At 37.6% G+C, this 21,196-nt stretch overlaps 1 protein-coding gene across 40 annotated transcripts in view; it reads right to left on the bottom strand.

Annotated features, from left to right (window-relative positions):
* The window catches only part of TCF4 (transcription factor 4), a 364,163-nt gene that overhangs the window by 182,170 nt on the left and 160,797 nt on the right, over positions 1–21,196 (bottom strand). For 4 of the 40 annotated variants that reach the window (XM_005586623.5, XM_074022499.1, XM_015439760.4 and 1 more), the window contains exon 1: positions 14,038–14,087. The exons of 33 other annotated variants lie outside the window; for them this stretch is intronic. The gene's annotated coding sequence lies outside the window, so the exon portion shown is untranslated. Of the gene's footprint in view, positions 1–14,011; positions 14,088–21,196 lie in introns of those variants that run through there. 3 more of the 40 variants (XM_015439758.4, XM_074022500.1, XM_065533773.2) reach the window with 1 other exon arrangement.

Raw genomic sequence — 21,196 nt, 5'->3', positions numbered from 1 at the left:
TAGCTGTGTCCTTACCATGTATTAACCACTGCTCAAAGCTCTACATAAAATGATTCATTCAATCTGCGCAACAACCCCATAAGGCAGGTAATACAAACACCATTTTGCAGATGAGGAAACTGAGATCTAGAAAATCGCCCACAGCCACACAGGTACAAGTGACAGAGCGAGGATTCAAACCCTGGCAGTTTGTTTGCCCAGACTGTGCTCTTAGCACTATGCTATGCTGCTGGTGTTTAAACTCTGAGGGAAAAAAAAAAAAAAAGTATAAATAAACTAGAGGCCCGACACTGAAGACTCTCAAATCCCACAGCTCAAAACACTCATGAATTTGATATGAAATTAATGAAAGTGTCTTATAGGCGATGATAATTTACATTTACATGGTGTTTTATTCCTAAAAGGTCTCTAGGTACTTTATAGCTGCACAAATGATACACATGGATTCTGTGACGTCTTACAATAAACTGCCACCATCTCCACACATTAACGCAAAGCAACTAATTAACAAAAACATGGCAGAAAACTGCATTTCTACACCTTCTCTATGTGAAGACTATGTCTTTGTATTAAGATGTACAGAAGAGTAAAAGTAAAAATATAATTATAATACAGGACAACCCAGCATCACTCAGCATCATCTACAGAATAGTGGTCCCACAATAGGCTCCAAAAGCCAAAAGGGAGACTAATTAATAGCCGGGCGAGGTGGTGGGCGCCTGTAGTCCCAGCTACTCGGGAGGCTGAGGCAGGAGAATGGCGTGAACCCGGGAGGCGGAGCTTGCAGTGAGCTGAGATCCGGCCACTGCACTCCAGCCTGGGCGACAGAGCGAGACTCCGTCTCAAAAAAAAAAAAAAAAAAAAAAAAAATCTACGAACTGTTACAAGCTATTCCCCACCCCCCCCCAACAGATTTACATTGTATCTAGCATGTTAAAGGCTCTGAGAAGTACTGAAGTTGAGACATTTAATTCAGGGTTTTCTTTTTTTTTTAAGGAGATGGGGTCTCACTATGTTGCTCAAAGTTCTCTCAAACTCCTGGGCTCAAGGATTCTTCTGCACTGGTCTCCAGAGGAGCTGGGATCACAGGCATGAGACACTGTACTTGGCTTTCAGTTTAGTTTTACACAATGTTTCCTAAACTGACTTGAGCATACATGCCTGTCCTCATCATTTTTGTGTCCATTAATACAAGAGCTGATGGCCTTTAAGAACTACTATTATTTAAAACTTAACACTAAGAATATATCATGTTACTATATATTTGTAGTTTTCTATCAGATAAATTATGTAGGTTCAAAAATTAAATTTTTATTTTATGTAAATTGATATGAAAACATTTTAACTAATTTGCTGGTTTCCATTGGCTTATATTTCTTATGGTAATCTGTGGCCATGCAGGTGTAGCTTCATTGTTCTAACTAGCTAGTCAACTTTACTCCTGATCCCAGTTTGGAGGTGAGACTCTGGGTTTACAAAAAAGCAGAAGGTGACATTATTCTTTCGATTTCAAAAATTTCAGAGAAGAGCACTGGTTCTCTCCTACAGAATCTTACGATACAGGGACAACTCTGCCTTCATCCACAGTCATTTAAAAATCTAAATGTAAAATAAATTTGTGCTAAAAGAATTACAATTCCATTACAGCAAATAAACTAGTCATCCAACAACCTAGGAAATCCTATAAAGACAAATAGGGGAAAAGGTAACTAACCAGGCACATAGCTTGTATGTATCAAGTGATAATGAAAAATGGGCAGTAAACCATTTTTTTCTGGAAAAGACTGGCATTAACCCTCTCTTTCACTGATGTTCTTTTAGTCCTAAAAACAGAATACTCAGTAATGCCTATAGCTCTGGAAACTGTGAGATCCCACTGGAAATTGTGAGTTTTGGCTGCATTTCATCACTGATTCACTGATTCACCTCATCTCATCTAGGCACTGTGCTGCCTTTAACACAGTATGAGTACTGAAATTCCAGGTTGTATCTTAAGGTGCCACCAAAAGTCTTCACTTTAGGGCTCTGCTAAGTGAAGAATTTCAGATTCTATATTCAATTCTTCATAAAGCACTTATATTTGTAATGCACTATCTCACATGCAAATTTAACTTACATTATTTAAGACAACACACCCTAAAACTCATTAAATGGACATTTTAGTCCATGTTTTTACAGATGAAGTAACTAAAATTAAGGGTAACCAGCTCATATAGTTAAAAAGGCTGCACAGATATGAAGTGGCGAAGTTAGCACACAGACCTCCAGTTCCAGTATCAAGACTTTCCCACAATACGACACCTCTGTTTGGAGTTTTCTAGATGTATTATTATCACTGCCTACTATAGCAACAACCATTGCCTTCTCACTACCGTAATCCTCTCCCCCAAAAATTTAAACTCAGTTCATAAAGTCAAAGAGTTCTCAAGTTCCTTGATGGATGAAAATGTCCGAATCGATAAGCATTTTGAGCGAACATCCTCCAGTCCATCAAAAACTACCTTTTCAGTGCAGAATAAAAACATTGTCCTAGATGATTTCACATGGCCCAGACAACAACAGCCAAAATCAGCCCCTCACTTGGCATCCTGCTTAGGAGAAGTGCACACATTATCAAATTAAAGCACATGAGTTTTATGCTTGATTTTCCGAACACAGGAAAATCTTTCATTGAAAAAACACTAATTCCACAGAGTGTGCAATTAATCAACATAATCATGGGGATAACTTAGCTGTTTGGGGAGGTGTGTCAAATAACTCTTTAAGGCCACTAAAGTACCACTTGAACCACCAAAGTAATGATTTTCTGAATCAGCAATTTGTACAAGGGTCCCCTAGAGACCTGAAGGACTAAGGGCAATCCTGAAATCACTCAACTTACTTCTAATGAGTAACTTACCATTGGCTTTATGTGAATAGTATCTTCACAGCGATGCCTACCCTATCTTATATTTTTACTGCAGTTTGAGTCTATGATAATTGGATATAACCAAGGCAATTAAGCACTTGTGTGGTCTTGGAAAAAAACAGCATATGCATTTGAAAGCTTATTTTTTATTCAAAAGAACATAATAGTTTTTCATATAAAAATGAAAAAAAGCTCATCTTGCAATACATGCTAAAGGTGTCAAAAGCAAGCAGAAATAAAATATTTTCACTGTATTTTTAGGCAGAAGGAAGACTCACGGTGAGCTGGTGAGTGTGGAGAAAAGCAATTGCCTCAAATTCAATTCATGGCTAAGAAACCTTGCTGATCAGGAGAATTATCAGCAAGACTTTGCCTAAAAACAGATTCCTGGGTTCTCTTCTCCATGGTATGTGAATTCAGTAGAGTCTGGCATTCTCTTTCTTTTTTTTTTCCTTTTTGAGACAGAGTCTCGCTCTGTTGCCCAGGCTGGAGTGCAGTGGTGTGATCTCAGCTCACTGCAACTTCCACCTCCTGGGTTCAAGCGATTCTCCTGCCTCAGCCTCCCAAGTAGCTGGGATTATAGGCATATGCCATCACCCTGGCTAATTTTTGTATTTTTAGTACAGATGGGGTTTCACCATGTTGGTCAGGCTGGTCTTGAACTCCTGACCTCAAGTGATCTACCTGCTTCAGCCTCCCAAACTGCCACGATTACAGGCGTGAGTCACCGTGCCCAGCAGATTTTTTTTTCTTATAAATAAAATTCCACTGGTTATTCTGACCAGCTAGGGAGACAAGCAACCAATGTAAGTGATAGGCACAGCTCTACAGGTTACATTAGCTAAAACTCCAATAAACCTGGTAACATGATGGATAACAAAAAGCAGATTACTACTAGAACCAACCTATTTAAGCAGAGTTTTTTTAAAAGACAAGGAATTGTTGATTCCCAAGGTCATTTCAGACAGTTACATTTCATGGGTTACAGAAACCTTTCTCTGGCAGCATGCTAGGCCTTCAAATGTGCTCATCTCCCATAATGAAGGCTGTTTTTTTTTTTAAGAAATCAATTTTACATTGCCAAATTGATTCCCCTAATAAACAACAGTATCCCAAATATGAGAATCCTGGAGTTTTGTTAAGGTTGCTTCTCATTGATCAGATCCATTGGCCCACTGCTCTGAAAGCATCTCTCTTCTATCTCAAGAGTGGAAGTTACCTTTAGAATACAGGATCCAACTCTAGTGAACCTCACCTGGTTCATTCATTTAAAAGGGCCCTTCTGCCCCTTCTCTGACTGTCCATGTTCCGTGGAGGCATGACAAGTCCACAGTGAGGGAGAGAATTCAGTCCTTTCCCTTTCATTGGAGGAGATGGGTGACATTTCTGGCCAAACGTAATAGAGACAACATCATCTGGGCAAGACTTTGTTGCCTGGCTAAATATTTTGGAATTTACTGGCAAATCTGAAGGAAATCAGCAGCCACATTTCACCACACATATCACTTTTAATCATAAATTATTTGCTGCTCATTTAACTGAATGTTCCACTAGAGTCTTAGCAACAGTAAATGTAGAAGATAAAAATGATAAAACTCTAAATAAGCCACAGTGGGATGGAAAAGAGAGGAAAAGGTTTAGTATTTTATTTGTTATAGAGTAGTCTACATAGGCACTTAGTTGTCTATACAGAAAAATTGCGTATTTAAGGACCATGGTACATAGGTGATAGCCTTAATTTTCAAGCTAAGTTTACAATGAACACGAATGTAACAGTGTTCATCTCTTAAACCACACACATTGGATATGATACTCAAAACTACATCAAAAGAATGGGGGGGGCATGACAATGTTATATATGGTATATAGACAAATATAATACATACATATATACACACATATATAAACGACATTTTTAACCCCAGACCAAAGATAATCCAGCTGCCATTTGTATGGCTATCTGTAATATGTTGAATGACCATTTCTCTAGCCTTAGCACTGAATACAATTGACCTATATCCCCTAAACATGAACTACTGAGAGAACCTGGAGGGGAGTGGGAGGAACAGCCCAGAATTCAAAACGCATTCCAAGGAAGACAAAGAGTAGGAAGATTGCTAACCATTATATTTATAGAAGAATGATGTTTTCCAGCCAAGCCTGCTCTTCAAGATCAACTTCAAGAGAATGGGCCCATAATAATAACCAAACTGCCAGATACGCAGGGCCACACTCTCCAGAGTCCAACCAGCCTGCAGCACTAATTATTGCTCAAGGAAGGGGAAGGTTGGTAGACGAATGGTCCCACGCTGAGATGTTTAAGAGAAGCCTCCCAATGACCGAATCTAGGAGCATGACTCAATCAAGAGAGGAAGGTGGGGAGGACAGGAAGGAAGAGGAGAGGCAGAGGGAAGGATGAGAGGGAGGAGAAAGAGAAAAGAGAAAGCAGACAAGGAGTAGCCAGAAGAATGATCTCATCCTATAAAAAGTATGCAAGAAAATAAAATGCATTACATATAATATGTTTACAGACTACAATTTTTAATCCTGAAACTTGCAAAACCTGTCATCTGAATAGTGGTGAATAAGGCCTAAAAAACATAATATAGGGAAATTCATATTTGTTGGGTGCTTTCTGTGTACCATGTGCTGGATGCAAGAGAGTCAACAATGGGCATTATTCTCAAGGAGGTAAGAGTTTAGATGACTAAAATACCAGGAGTAACACAATGCTATCCATCAGTAAGGATATAATGGGAACCCAGAGAAGCACCAAGAAAGAGCATCCAATACAACCTCATTGAAGACAAGGTGGTAACAGGAGAGACGTGTAAGTGAGATTTCATGCAAGTTGACATTCCAACGGAGGTAATAAGGACTTAATATTTGTTAGAATGCAATCCTTAGTGATTTGACAATGTTAAATCAAAATAAGTAAACACTAATAAGTAAAAGTTTATATAATTTATCCAAAACAAATTTTAAGGTAACTGGAACCTAAAATTAGAAAGAGGAAAAACTGGAAGAAAAAATTAAAAAAAAAAACCTGTAGATGACACTTCTGCCCTTCCACAGCTCTAAGTTCTCTGTTCACTCCATGGCTGGTTTGGAAGTTTTTATGGCTTTTGCTTACAAATTAGAGAAATTTGCAGTATAAGACAAAAGAACTATAAAAATCTAAACTGCCTTCTCTGTACAACAAATACCAAACTGACTCAATCAAGTCATTTAATTTCAGAGATACACAGAAATCACCTACACAAATCAAATTATTATAAAGACTTTGATGGAACCTTGTCAACAAAAATTGTTGCCATTTTTGTTTTTTGTTTTTGGAACGGAGTCTCCCTCTATGGCCCAGGCTGGAGTACAGTGGTGCAATCTCGGCTCACTGCAAGCTCCGCCTCCCGGGTTCACACCATTCTCCTGCCTCAGCCTCCTTAGTAGCTGGGACTACAGGTGCCCGCCACCGCGCCTGGCTAATTTTTGCATTTTTAGTAGAAACAGGGTTTCACGTGTTAGCCAGGATGGTCTCGATCTCCTGACCTCGTGATCCACCAGCGTCGGCCTCCCGAAGTGCTGGGATTACAGGCGTGAGCCACCGCGCCCGGCCTAATTGTTGCCATTTTTAAAAGACATACTCGTTACCCAGAGCCCTGGCCATCACTACCAGGACCCAAGGATGCTCTCCACCCAGGCGATGGCAGAGGGGCTGGCATTCTTCCCCTGTAATTGCCCTTGTATAGTTTATTCCTGTGTCCTGGGAGTAAAGAGACCATCAGTGATTTGTTTCTTTAACATCTCATACTCTACAAACAACAACTGCAAAAGCAAAACAAAACAAAAAAGATTTTACTCAAACTGCCATTCTCAATGTCTGCCAGTGAGCATAGCTTAATCTGGTTTGCAAGGAAACCAAAAATGCCTTTATAAAGCATCATGATGTAAACGTACTCACATTTTCCTTGGCGAAGCAAGTGAAAACTATCGACCAACCAAAACAGGAATTTTTCTACTAGGAATTACCTACCACATCCATTACAAACAAATAGTCATATTTCAAAATTTCAATGGCTTATCTATCCCCTTTTAAGTTCTGTTCCCAACTTAGTCCAACAAGAATACTTCTCAAATATAATCAAGCCAAGGAGAATATGAAAGCAATGAAAATATGTTTAATTGTGATATGCAAGCAACCACTTCAAAAACTCAAGACTATTACAAACGTTGCATGTTATTTGAACTATCAGGACTATCTATTGAGCAAAAACACACTCAAAACAAAACCTCACCTTTATTTCCAAATAAAAACAAATTAACTGCCATGCTCAGTATTAAGCTACAACTTTATAATCATGGTAAATATCTGATCAGTTATATAAAAATAAAATGAAACAAAACAAAAAACAACAAAAAAAACAACCTTGAAAAGTAAAGTTAAGAACCTCACACACCAGTCAGTTCCTATCTGAGGAGCCAGCAGAGGGCGCACATGCCCCAACAAGAGCCGGCTATGGCCTGGCACTCCCCAAACTTATTTAGTACTAAGTCTCACTAAATCTGTACGGGGGAGGAGGGGTACAGTTGGCCAATCAGTGGCATTGATAAAACTAATGTGCTCAATTTAGGATCAGTAATACACAAATATACACAAGTACACTTTAGTATTAAATACTGACTTTAACAGAGGTTTCTTAGCTGCTCCATGGAAAGTTGTTCATTAAAAAGATTTGTACAGAAGTGAGCTTCTGTCAGTTTTCAAGGTCACAGTAGTTTTTATTGCCCCATCTGACCTATATGAGGACTTATTTGTAAGTGAATTTATGAATTTATGGAAGTAAATTAAATATTAAATTTCTAACATAACACATATTTTTGTGAGTATACTGAATTACCCTTAGCAAAGTCTCTTTTAGTGTGTGCATATTTCTGTGTGTCTTATACAAATCTATGAATTAACTTTTGTAACCCTAGAGTAATCAAATATGTAGCATTTAATGGATAAATTGAGATATGTAAGTTCCTTATTTTCCCACTGGTTTGTGTTTGATTGATTACTTGCAAATTGTCTATTCTGTATCTCTATATCACAGTATTTGCTTTGGGGTTACAGTAGTTATACCAGAAGAGTACCCCACAGCTATGTATGTGCACATACATACAGGTAGGGCACTGTTTATTGTTTTAAAGAAGTTTTCCTGTAAATGCAAAAGTCTCAAATTGTTCCTACTACTTTCCAAGCTTGTTGAAACAATAGCACAAATTGAAAAAAAATAGTTCATAAAAGCACCAAATTAAAATGAACAACAAAGACTATATTATTTACTTTTACAGATAACAATTAAATAATCCACAACATATTCGATCTCTAATTTCAAATAGGTTAGAATGAATGGAAGGCCTGCCCCTAAGTTTTAAGCTAGAAAGCCTGATAGGATAATTAGCTGCCACTGTCCCTCTACCTAAATGATCTTAGCCAAAAAGCTTGATCTTAGCCAAAAAGCTAAGAAGCAATTCCTAAATGATTATTTCAACCTCACCTCTCTATTCACCAAACAAAAACAAAAAAACCAAGTAACATATCTATCTATCTATCTATCTATCTATCTATCTATATTTTAGCATTCTTCATAAACTTGAGAGAACTTAATTTATAGACTCTGAAACCCAGGTGGCCTATGTTACACACAGGTCACAATAAATAATATGCCTCCTTTGGCCAATGTGGCTAACACCATTTCTGCCTAAGCTCTCAGTTCTGAAATGTTTGCACAATCTGTTAAGTCCAGGGAAATTTAAATGATTTTGACATGCAGCCTGCTAAGGCCAGTGACGGGGATAATGCCTCTTTACGTGGGTAAAATTTTGTGGCATATAGGTCACTCTCTTAAGGGGAATCAACTGTGTGTCTCTTCTTTGCATTTCCACCACAATCCTTCATCTTGCAGCCTGGAGCTGAGAGTGAAATGCAAGAAAGGAGCCGAGTGCTCAAAGCAAAAATCTGCTTCCAGGACAATCCATTATATCTGACAAGTTAAATGTTCCATGGTAGGCCATATGGCATCAGAGCAGGCCCGACGATAGAAGAGGGGAACTCAGCAAATGCATCACAATTAAGGAGTTTGGCTACAGACTTTACTTTGAATTACTTATTTTGTTATACCAAAGTTTAAATGCAGTCCCCCACATTTTCAACTGAATTCCTTTGATGAGACCATTTTTCAAGAATCATCACAAATTCTTTTCTCATCCCATTACTGTGGGCCCTTAAATCTATCTATAGGTGAAGGCAGACATGGCCATTTTTACCAAATGGAGTTTCAAAGAAGAGGACCTGTAGCTGCATTTTTAAAATGTCTTCAAGACAAATACTATGTAAGCCCTATCTGCTCACTAGATTAGGATATGTAAATGAAAGTGATCATTGGATTGGGGCATTTAAATGAAACTGATAGAACATTAAGTGAAACCAGTTTTCAATATTAAGTCTAAGAAATCTTAAAAGAACTGACATATTCCTGTTTCTTCTGTGGTTTACTTATTATCTATCAAATGAATGAATGGGCTGGACTGACTCTGTTGAATTTATCTCCTCCTAGCATGGCACCAAAAAGGAACTCTGTACATCCTGCTAATACCATGTCCCAGAGACAAGTTTTATAAGCTCCCTAAGACACTCTGATGATTAAAACTAAGTTGCCTAAAATAATATTTGTCATTAGGGACAATGTAATGTAAAGATTGGTACTGAATCAAGATATGCATTTATTACACTAAGGCAGGGGAAGATAAAATTGATAAAATCATTGAAATAGTTAATAGTATGCTACAGCATGTTACCCTTCTTTTAAATTAAAAACGAATGTTTTTATTTCTCTCAAAGAATTCTCAGGGGAGATCCGTACCTATAATAAAAACTGAAACGGCTTTCAGTAGAAGTATCCAAACTCATCTGCTCCAATGGTAATTTTATCAACTCCTTTACTTCCTGAGGATGATTTTCTTGAGCAAATTTTGTGTGTGTGTGTGTGTGTGTAGTAATAGGGAGATTCTAAACAATAATGATTATCGTTAAGGAATTCACACTGGTTTGCAAACATGAAATTCATAATGATTAAGAGAAACATGCACGCATTTTTCCAAAAGAGAAAATGTTAAGACTCGTTTCCCTAAACTATTTTCACTCTCTATTTCTCCAGAGGGTCACTATTTCCCTCAAATGCACCCGCTCCTGCCTTAATTAAGGATAACATTGTTTCAATGAGCCTGTATATACTTTATAAGAATGAGTCATTTTGCTTTATGTTGAAACTTATGAACACATTTTTTTCTGGTGGTCTTAAAGTTATCATTTGTTAATAATCTAATGTAATGTTATATTTGCATCTCCCTTATTTTTAAATATGAGATGATTTACTGAATTATAAAAGATGGTATGTGTGATATGAATTGGTCGTTTGCATCCTGTATTAACAATCAATTGTTAAGAACTGTTATGATGCCTTATATTTTATTAAGTGCTTTTCAACATACATGCTCAAATGAGCTTCCTCATAATCCTGTTAGGTAGATATAACAATTATCATTTATACTTTCATTCTGGATGTGAGAAAAAAGGGATAGTTGGTGGTTAATTTATTTGCCTTAGAGTACACAGCTATGAAAGAGAAGAGTCCCATCTTTTGCCCAGGCCTACCTAAATGTCAGCATTATATTTTATCATGCCATACGTGAGGAAGCAGGGCCATTAAAAAGATGCAGTTTTACTTACATGTAAGTTCATAGATTATGCATTTTTACTTTTTATCCAAGAAAAGTAGTCAAATGTTTTGGTGTGTGTTAGTGCCCAGGTTGAAAAAGGACACACCTGGCACATAATTACACTTGCCCACACACACACAAACATACGTACAGGTTTATAAAATGTAGCCACATACACCTCAGCACCAACAGAGTGCATTGGGCCATTGTGTACTGTAGATCCTATTTCTGTGTATCCAGGTCCACACTTTTATTACTAATTAAAATGTCCAGATGGTAAAATAACACCTGATCCGAGGGGCTTTTAAGTACAGTAATTGTCAATGCTCAACTCCTACCTTGTTAACAAACTGGAAAATTTGGCCTACACTGAGCTTTACACATACTGTTTCCAAACCATCAGTAAAATGTAGTTAAAACTTTAATAATGTGGACAGAAAATGCCTAAACTCTTTAGCAAGAAAAAAAAAAAGTAAGATCTGACATTCAAATCATTACCACGGTAAGAAAGTTTATGGAATCCAACAGAAGGAATGTCATATCATAGCAATACAATTGGGTTTTATCTACAAGAAACCTATAGTAGAGGGTAAGAATGATGTTAGAGCTATTCAACATCCAACCATTTCATGAGGCCCTTTCTTTACATCTTTTGTTTTGCAGATTCACTAAATGATAAACAATTCTTAAAATATATTTTGTCTTGTCAAGTGTTTTTTCATTTTAATATATGGATACAGATCTTAATCGTAAAGCAAAACCTTTATTATCTTATAGAGTTTTTAAAGATGTAGATTCCAGAGCGACCCCTGAAATTCAAGCTAGGCAGTGGCTCATGAGTAATATACTTAGGGAAATCACAAATGCTTTAAAAATGTTTAAGCAGTTACTTCCTAATCCTAAGTGGATTCTTTTTTCTCAAGCAAACATTTTTGCAAATATTTAGGTTGCTTTGATACGCAAATGTTCTCCCAAACATTTCCACCAGCCAGCCACTGAAATCTCTCCACAGACCCCAACCAATGGGAAAGTTTGCAAGGGAAATATGAGAAGCGACTGAACGGGAATACTGGCAGGAACACTGGCTTCGCTGCCCACAAACAAATGTTGATTTTGTTGCAACACCTGAAACACAACCTCTGGGTGTCTTAGTGGAACCCCTCCTTTAAAATTCTCAGTCATGGGGTTGTAATTCTCATTGACTGAAGCAGTATCTTCTGGGGAAGGTAAAACTGATCACCCACAGGATTCCTATTTCAGAGTTCAATAACTCCAGTAAATGTAGTTTGCTGCTGGACAGTGAAAATCCCATCACTTTAAGAAGAAAATGCCCACAAGAATTAACATGTGCAAAACAGGAAATGGAAAAAGCAACAAACAATGCCATGACAAAGGTCCCAAAAAGCCTTACAGGTACAATAAAGGACAACACTTTCAAAAATGTTCCCCTAAAGGAATACGCCAGTGCAGACATCTCTAAAGTCATCTTTATCATCAGCTCAAGAAATAATTCACGAAAAGGAAGGTTTTCTAGAAATAAAAACAAGAAGGTGGCACATTCAAAACTAACTTGTCAACACAGCATGATTGCAATTATTATGTGTAAAAACAATCTCCAATATTCCCTTTCCCTTTCACACACTACTCCAAAAACATCTTCTAAACCTGCTTTTGGAAATAATGGGATTCCTTGATCACAGGACAATGAATCACCCTGAAGTTTTTCTCCAGTTTACTCCGTCACATAAGCCACCAGAGGCTAACCACACTGACAATAAAAGCAAGTCCCAGGATTCTGGTGGCTAATACCACGCCAGGCATTTAGTGGGAGGAGAAAACTAACAGTGAATTTATCAAAGTGGAACATTCAGCATTATAAAATTACAAGGATCTTCTTCTCGGCGACTAACCTGCTTTTTCACTTCTGCCATCACTTCCTCATTTACACATATTAGAAGTTGGTCAAAGATTTCATCAGATGTGGTTTTGACAATAACAGCAAAGTGCCTAAAGCCACAGATTTTAAATGAGCCCCAAATTCAGATTTGGGGGGAAAAAGAACCAATCACAGCAGGAAGCGCTTTAAAAGAAAAAAAAAAAAGAGACATTATCTTGAGCAGTTATTCTGCACTTAGTTGTACTGTGTGAAAAGAAAATAAAAAAGCTCTATAAAATGTCAGAATTAACCTATCGTTTCAGATTGCTTACAGGTGAAATTCTACCATCTGGATGGGCAGTTTGCCCACACAGAAAAAAGAAATAAACTAAAAGGAAAAAAAAAGCAAAACCCTCTTTTGCCTGCTATTTTACCACAATAGATTTTATAGGAGAGAGGACAGAGCCACCATAATTTTCAGACATGGACACACACACATTTACACACATGCCTGTGTACACACACACACATGTTCATGTAGAAACTGTGACAAAATAAAAGTTGGAAGAAGCAAGGGATTGAAATAAAATTCTGTTTCTTAGAGCTCCAAGAGTTTAATGAGGAGTGAAAACCTAGTCATTCTTAATCACATAAAAGGGAAAAGAGATTTATTTTAAATTTTTCATTACATAATTGATGATTCTTTCTGTTTTACCGAAATACTCTAAAAAATAAGGCCCCAATATCAAAGTTTCTCTCTTCCCTTGACAAGGCGTATTTATAATCTTTCTTTATGCTGGGCTAGCAACTTTGGGAATTACAATTTAACTTTAAATAAACAGGAAACTGCATCTTAGGAACTCCCAGAAGTCATTTTATTCATCTGAGAGTGAAAATGCCTATAAACGTTATAATTTGTAAAGAAATACACTTCTATTTTCCCTTTTTCTTAATCATTATACAAACCTTTTATTAAAACACCTGCCTCAGCAAAAAGACCCGTTTTAATAATCATCATTTTTTAACCTAAATATCAAATAGAAAATGAAGTCAGAACTCTGTTTAAGTTTTACTTTCTAACCTTGAGGGCCAGATAGAACTTTCAGTTTAACTTCAGGCTTGTCTGTCAAACATGGTACCAGGTTGGTATCAAGTGTTTATCTGCCAACCTAAAGTTCCACATTTTGAAAGCAACACACAGATGCTTTCATAAATTAATAGCTCTCTGTGTGAAATATTTGTCGATATCTCTGGTGTGGGGTTTCTGGGCTTCCATTTTGATTGTAGAGTGTCTCCTAAAATTACATTTGAAGAACAACACTAAACCAGAAGTGTTGAGTGAGAGAATTATGGGCACATTCTCAAACTCTGACACTAAACCACAAAGGGAATAGATTAAAAAGAAAAAGCACACACACACACACAAAAACCCACTATCATAAAAAAAAAAAAAAAAAAAAACCCACCCTGAATAGAGAAATCGAATACTTGCTTTTCTTTCGACCTTATGGGTAGCACGCCGAGGGAGGCACCAGAAGATCTAAGCCCAAATACGTGACGAACAGTCGCCAAAAAGCATGTGGATGAATAAACTGTTGTGGCGTGAATCTGCCAGCCAGAGGACAGAACACAACATGCTGGGGCTTGGCTGTCCTAACATGTTTTACTATGTACATTTAAATAGTCTTGAAAAGGAAAAGGAAAGAAGGGAAAAGGTGGAGGGTTTGGGGTTTTTTTAAATATTAAAAAAAAAGTTTGCCAGAAATTCTCATACTTGGGTCACAAATAAAAGTACTTTCCTATTACTAAAAAAAAAAAAAAAAGAGAGAATCTAGTTCTTAGGCTAACACTCATCACATGTTTCCTATGATGGAAATTTAGGGGGGTGGTTTAAAGAGTTAAAGACTCCCTACCATTAATTTGCATCTGGTGCTTTTAGTGTGTGTGTGTGTTTTTTTCTTCCCTGAAAAGTTGGCAGAGCCGCCGATTTTCCATAATGCAAGCATTTGGGAATTGTGAGCGGAATGAAACCGATCCAATCTCCTGACTGCGACATGAATTTTCATTAATTACAACCTTGTCAGCAAAAGCATTATCAAAGCTGAATATGAAAATGCTAATGAGTCCTCATTTGCATATTTTTCTTTGTTGGAATGTCATTAATTATTACATTTTATGATGATGAATGCAGCTGTCGAAGCTCTCCGATGCATAATTAGCCATCAGAATGCCAGGAGCCGATCAGCATTTTTGGGTGAAAAAAAACAAATTTCACTTCCACTCTCCCCCATCCCACCACCACCAAACACACACACACACACACACACGCGCGCGCGCGCTCACACACACACGCACACACAGACTCAGAGCCCTGATGATGACAGTCCTGAGGCCGGACTTTGGGGGAAGTTGAAAAGGGCTAGGTTAAAGCAAATTTATTTTTGCCTTAAAATTATTTTGTTTTTAGCCGATAACGGTCTTATACAATAGAAGCAGTTCTTAATAAAAAAAAAAAAATCATTATTCCAGCTTAATTAATGCCACGCTTAATTATAACACCATGATGTCAGCGGTTTTAATTAAGTATTGGCTCCGTTACAAAAAAAAACTCCTCACTGCAGTAAGAGTCACAATACACAGAGTTGTGCAAATCATTTCTGTGATATTTTGGTCTTCCGTGGTTCACGAACTATTCAGATATTAACAGGCAGCATTAAAACTCCACGCACACACGCGTGCGCAGGAGAGGCACGCGCGCGCGCACACACACACACACACAAACAAAATCAAGCAAAGGGGAAAAACTGTACTTTCCTACTACATTACTTGGATAGACTTTAGAGCTTACCTACTTGACCACTTTTTTGAGCTAAAGTGTAAGTGAAGATGACAAAACATAGCTCATCCTCTCTCAGCCTCTGGGAACGGTGTTTATAAGTAAAAAAAGAAAAACAACACAGAGCAGATGGGACCATTACACATGACCAAACCAATCAATCACAGATGAAGGGCCCAGGTGCAGCGCAGCCGTGCAACAACGCACCATTTCACAGTCTGTCAGACACACACACACAGTCGTCCATGAGTGACCCTCCTCAGCTCCCCCCGGACCTCATCTGGGGCACTGCGCCCCTCTCGCCTGCCTACACTCCAACTGACGTCTTCATAATCGCCCTGTCTTTCTATCTGCTTTGGCTCCTGTAAAGAGAGGAGGATGGAAGGGGTGGTGACTGGGGGGAAGGGGGGATGGGAGGGGAGATGAGGACAAGGGCTCACATCATTGTCACTTATGAGGAGTCCAGTCTTCCTCCTTCTGCCATCCCCATGGCCCCTCCCTCCCTAACCACCATCAGAATCGCTTCTCTAACCATCATTACGCTCATTAATTTTTAAGGGTGACTGCTTGGCTGCGGCACCCCAACTGTCTGCCATTAGAAATAGAAATTTTGTTTGTGAGTTTCTTGCCTGTGAGGAAAAAAGATGTGTGTCACTCGACAAAGTCATGATTAGATGGAAATGTTAGAAATTAATTAATTGGAAGTGGGTAGGAAGACTTTTCTTAGCCCCCTCCAAATTAGTTAAAATGAGACTCTAGTTACACAGAAGCTTCCAAGGAACCAGCTCTGTCTCAAGATTTTGTGTCTTAAATAAATTCCACAGCCTTTGGCATCCTATATCACAAACTCATCCATGAATCACTGAACCCAAATGAAATTGTACGTTTGCAAGGGTCACAAGCTTACACTGGCAACATAACTGAAACACCAACTTAAACACAAAGTTAGGGACAGGCTTCCTGCTTTAAACTCAGAATTCCTAATTCACAGCCTAACTTTCTATGGCTTTCAGCTTTCCTTTCTTTAAAACAAAACAAACACAAAGCACAAAAATACCAAACAACAACTGAGGAGGGAGTGGAGAAAGACAGTAACCAATAGAATCAGAATGACAATACACAGCACTGAGGCCCACCTAACTCCATTTGAAAAAAAAACCTCATCACACCACATCAGAAAAAAATAAATTGGTTGTATTGATCCAATGAATTATTTAATCATGTCTTCTTTCTTAAGTCTAGGTAATTTATAACAGTTTTTGAGATCTTTTGATACAGTATAAATATTATAAAACGATCAGCTCTATGTACTCAAAATACTGAAAATGGACACTTTCCGCAGCTTTAGGAGATGCCTGCTCATTCGAAGAGTGATTGAATGCTCTCGACAATTTAGAATTTATTTTGCCTATTTGGAGATGAGAAGGAGGTTAGGAAAGCACTCAAACCCTCCAAAGAACAACTATATGGCCACAAAATAGCTTAAAGGATTTATGTCCCAAAATGCTCATGACATTTTAGGCATTACTGAAAATTTACACTAAGAACAAGAAAAAGTTTAATCAAAATAGACCACACAATCCAGCCACTTTAAGGATTAAGTCAAGTTGTCATTTATGTGAAGCTTCATGTAATGGTAGAAAAATTGAAATAGAGTACAGGCTAAGTTGGGTGAGAAAGTGTCCTACCTAAAATCTGCATGCCATTCCATTTACAGGCAAAGGCAATTTTACAGAACACTAGGCAGATTGGATTCGTCGAAATGAAAGCTTTTCTCTTAGCATGGGCCCTACCATCAATTCAAACATGTTCTCAAAATGGTTTGATGATGCACTTGTTTTTGGCTTTTTTTTTCTTTTGAGGATTCAGGATGCTCCCCCCATCTCTTCACCAATGAATTTGTCCTTTGGAAACTTCTAAGTATTGAATGAATCTTTCCGTTCCCCAGTGGATCCTATAATTTTTATGCTTAGTCCTTGTTAGCAAGGAATCTCATATCTGAAGTCAAGAAAAAGAAAAAAAAAAACAGAAAACATATTAACGTCTTCCATAGCTATGTAGGAAAGGATCACCTTGTGTTCTGAATGTGTGTATCTTTTCCTCAAGAAACAGACTCTACACATTTGCTACACATTTGCATTAATAAATTTCTATTTTCAAGCTCAACAGAAATTGCAGTACAAAAAGCAGATGTGTACGTTGGGCTCTTTCAAATTAAATTTCCAAAAGCAGAGCCTATTCTAGCTCAAGATCAAAGGAACTAAAACACGATCTCCTCCCCCTTCCAATATAATTACAGAGATTTCATTTCTTTTGTTACAATGAGCACAACAGGTAAATCTTAAACCTGAAGGATAATGATCAGGTGCTACAGCTCAGCTTTGCTGGGTTGCTGAATCGCTCTGCTCAGTGCCCCTGCTGTTTAAACTATCACTCTACAGGAAGATGGGAAATGCCTAGTGCTCTACTTTATTCTTGGAGATTTGTTTCCTTTTCCACATCAAGACTACACAGAATAGTTCTGAGATGTATACAACCCATTTTACAGCAGACTTTAAAGAAGGGACATGTCCATCCTAAAACACACACCAAGGAGAAAAAAAAAAAAAAAATATATATATATATATATATATACACACACACACACATATACACACACACACACACACATTTTCGTACATATCTTTTATTGGTAGGCTACCTAAAAACCCTTTTGGAAGGATATGGGGTATAAATAATAAATAAGTGAGAACTGACATGATTGTGAAATGTCATATCCTGGCAGTCCTATAAAAGGACAAGACCCTAGGGAGGCAGAAGAAAGAAATGCAGCCACAGATCATCCAAAACTGAGGTTCGAAAGAAAATCTGTTCCACTTTGGAATGATTAGCATCATCTACTTCTTTGGGGAAGACAGGTAAAGAGAGAACCAAATTTAAGTCAATGCCCAAAAAAAGAGTGAACTTTGGGCAAGCACCCCCTCTAGGCTTAAACATCCTTGAGAGCAACTGCATTCTACATTTGTATTTCCATCTCCCTTTTAAAATTCTTGGTACCTCATTTCATCCTTTGCTGCCCATAGGCATCTGTTCCCCTCTAATTATTTGCCATTTAGAAAAACTCCACTTAAATTCCTTGTGCATCTGTCCCTTGCTTAGTGTATATTTGTGATGTTTAAATATGGTGCTTGATATTAGAGCAGCCTTGCATGTAAATATAAACACTTTTCTAACCCAGAAAAACATTTCAACACCCTCGACCCTAAAGACAATACACAAAGTAAATTAAATACTACCAGTATTTTATAAAACAAATATGTACTTCTATATGTATCATACTAACATACAAACATATACAAACACAGACACACAAAGACACACACACACACTCCTCAAAGCCTCTAGTAGGTCTACCAACCAGTGTCATCACAGTATAAGTTCCAGTAACAATGTTCTTTCCCGGAATACAGTCTTTTACTTTTAAGGAGCATAGGGTTTCCTAGCTGCTGAATTATTTTTTGGTCATAGATGAAATAAAACACTATTTTGCATAAAGATATCATTTCAAGGATATCTACTCTTGAGAATATAAGGGGCAAAAAAAGCTTTAAAAACCACAGTTCAATAGCATCAAAAACCCCAAATCCAACAGGTTTAATTTTTTCCTATATCTCCTCTACACACCCTTCCTTCTCCTTGCCCATTCCTTCATTCTTCCAGCTTCTTTTCCCTTTTCCATACTCCCTTCCTTAAAGAAGAGGTACTGGATGAGGGGAAAACATTGGAGTGGGAACCTGGAAATGTGGCTTCTAAATTTCAGTTCTGCCAATACCTAGCTGTATGAATGTCTGTTTTCTCATCTGAATTAGAGTAAGTGATTCCTCAGCTCCCTTGAGAAATAGTTACTATTAACTATATTAATAATAAGAATAATGATTTTCCCCATGCCAAACACTTTGCAGTGTAGTGAGATGATTAGCAACATGGATCTGAGAGTCAAACCACCTGGGTTTGAATTCTAGCTCCATCCCTCATCCCTGCTCCCAATGAACTGATAACCTTGGCAAGTCACTGAATATCTTGATGCCTCCATCTTCTCATCAATGAAATAGGACTAGGAATAACATCTACATCATGCTATTGTTGTGAGGAACAAATAAGGGAAGACACTGAATGCCCTCAGCATTTGTATTCATTCTTTCTCATCTGTCTCCACCCACAATGAAAGTTTGCAGAAAAGGGAGTATCTTATGTTCACCACTATATTCACATAACCTAAAATAGTACTTGCTATCTGTATGGAATTGGTAAATAAAAAACTGTTCAGTGAATGAATGAATACATGAACAGATCAAGAAACGTGTTTTGTTCATCATGAGAACCAATGATTCTAAGTCTAAACTATTAAATACTTAACTAGATGTAATTTACATGGGATTTTGCACTACCTCTGTCTTCAGGAAACTGATAATTTATTATGTGAATGAAAAGTGCAAACAACTATAGTTATAAACATAGAGAAAAATCACATTAGAAGTACATAAAATAAATACTTTGCCAAGTCAGATGAAAGCCAACTCAACTCTGAGGGATGGAAAGTCGGTTCCTATTCCATGATTCCACCAAGAAAACACTCTGAAAATGTCAACAGTGACCACTAACGTAGTTAAAGCCAACAGACACTGTTGAGTAGTCATCTTCCTTGATGACCAAAAAGACAAATCTATCCCCTGCTTCTTAAAAAACCATGCTTGGCATAGCTTCTACAACATCACATTTCCCTTCTCTCCTAGTCCCTGGCATGCTCTTTTGTTCTCAATTGAATGTCTTTAAATCTTGAAAATCCTTCAACTGCTAGGCCCAAGGTCCACCTGTTACTCAAGACTCCATAAGCAATCTCATACCATCAACTGACAACTCTACAAACAGCTCTTCAACTGCAGACTCTCCAATCAGACATCTCTAATCTGTATACCCTTAAATTCAACTGTCTACTTGATCTCTTCACTTGACTGGTTAAAGGTACCTCAAAATTAACACCAAACTCATGATCTTCTCCTTTCAACCTAGACATTTTCTAACGTTCCTGGGTTTTACAGAAACTAAAGAAGAAATAAGATTATATTACATTTGTTAAGAATCTCCTATTTCTTAGCTCCCATGCTAGATGCGTACATCTTACTTAAGTTTCACTACTATGCTCTGAGATATCATTATCTTCAGTTTTAAGAGTAGTAAAGCTCAGATAAACCACCTCCATTTCATCACAGAGCATGGATTTCAGACTACATAGCTCAAAATTAAGAGGATAAACAATATTTGGTGTCAAAAAACAATCTTAATCCCTTAAGTTGGAGCCTTATTGCCTTGAAGGGGTTGTCGCATAGTAAGCCTCCCGATTCATACTGGAGAGGGATTTTGGTGAACTGAACAGAGGTCTACTCAGGAGAAGGAGGAGAAGATAGACAACATCTTAATAGAGCAAAACAGACAATAAAAAAGAGAAAAGTTACAGAAAATAAATATAAGTATGGAAAAAACTGATTAAACAAAACTACAAAAACCGACAATATTAAATATATTTTGTCAATGAAAAGCTACAATGATGCAAATTTTTTAAATGCATAAATATATCCATAGCAAATATAGGAAACAAGAACCATCAAAGGCCCACAGACGGCATATACGTGAAATGAATCCTTAGCAGGGTTGTTGAAAGTGAAACAACTTCACCTAGTGGCACAATCTCTCTGGCCAGGGCCCTGGGCCATCCACACAACACCAGGACCAGAAATTTCATGGAATCTTCTCCTCC

This window comes from Macaca fascicularis, chromosome 18, assembly GCF_037993035.2.
Source record: "Macaca fascicularis isolate 582-1 chromosome 18, T2T-MFA8v1.1".
NCBI classification, from domain to species: domain Eukaryota; kingdom Metazoa; phylum Chordata; class Mammalia; order Primates; family Cercopithecidae; genus Macaca; species Macaca fascicularis.
The sequence above is the reverse complement of the archived record's forward strand: the minus strand, read 5'-3'. Positions and strand labels throughout refer to the sequence as shown.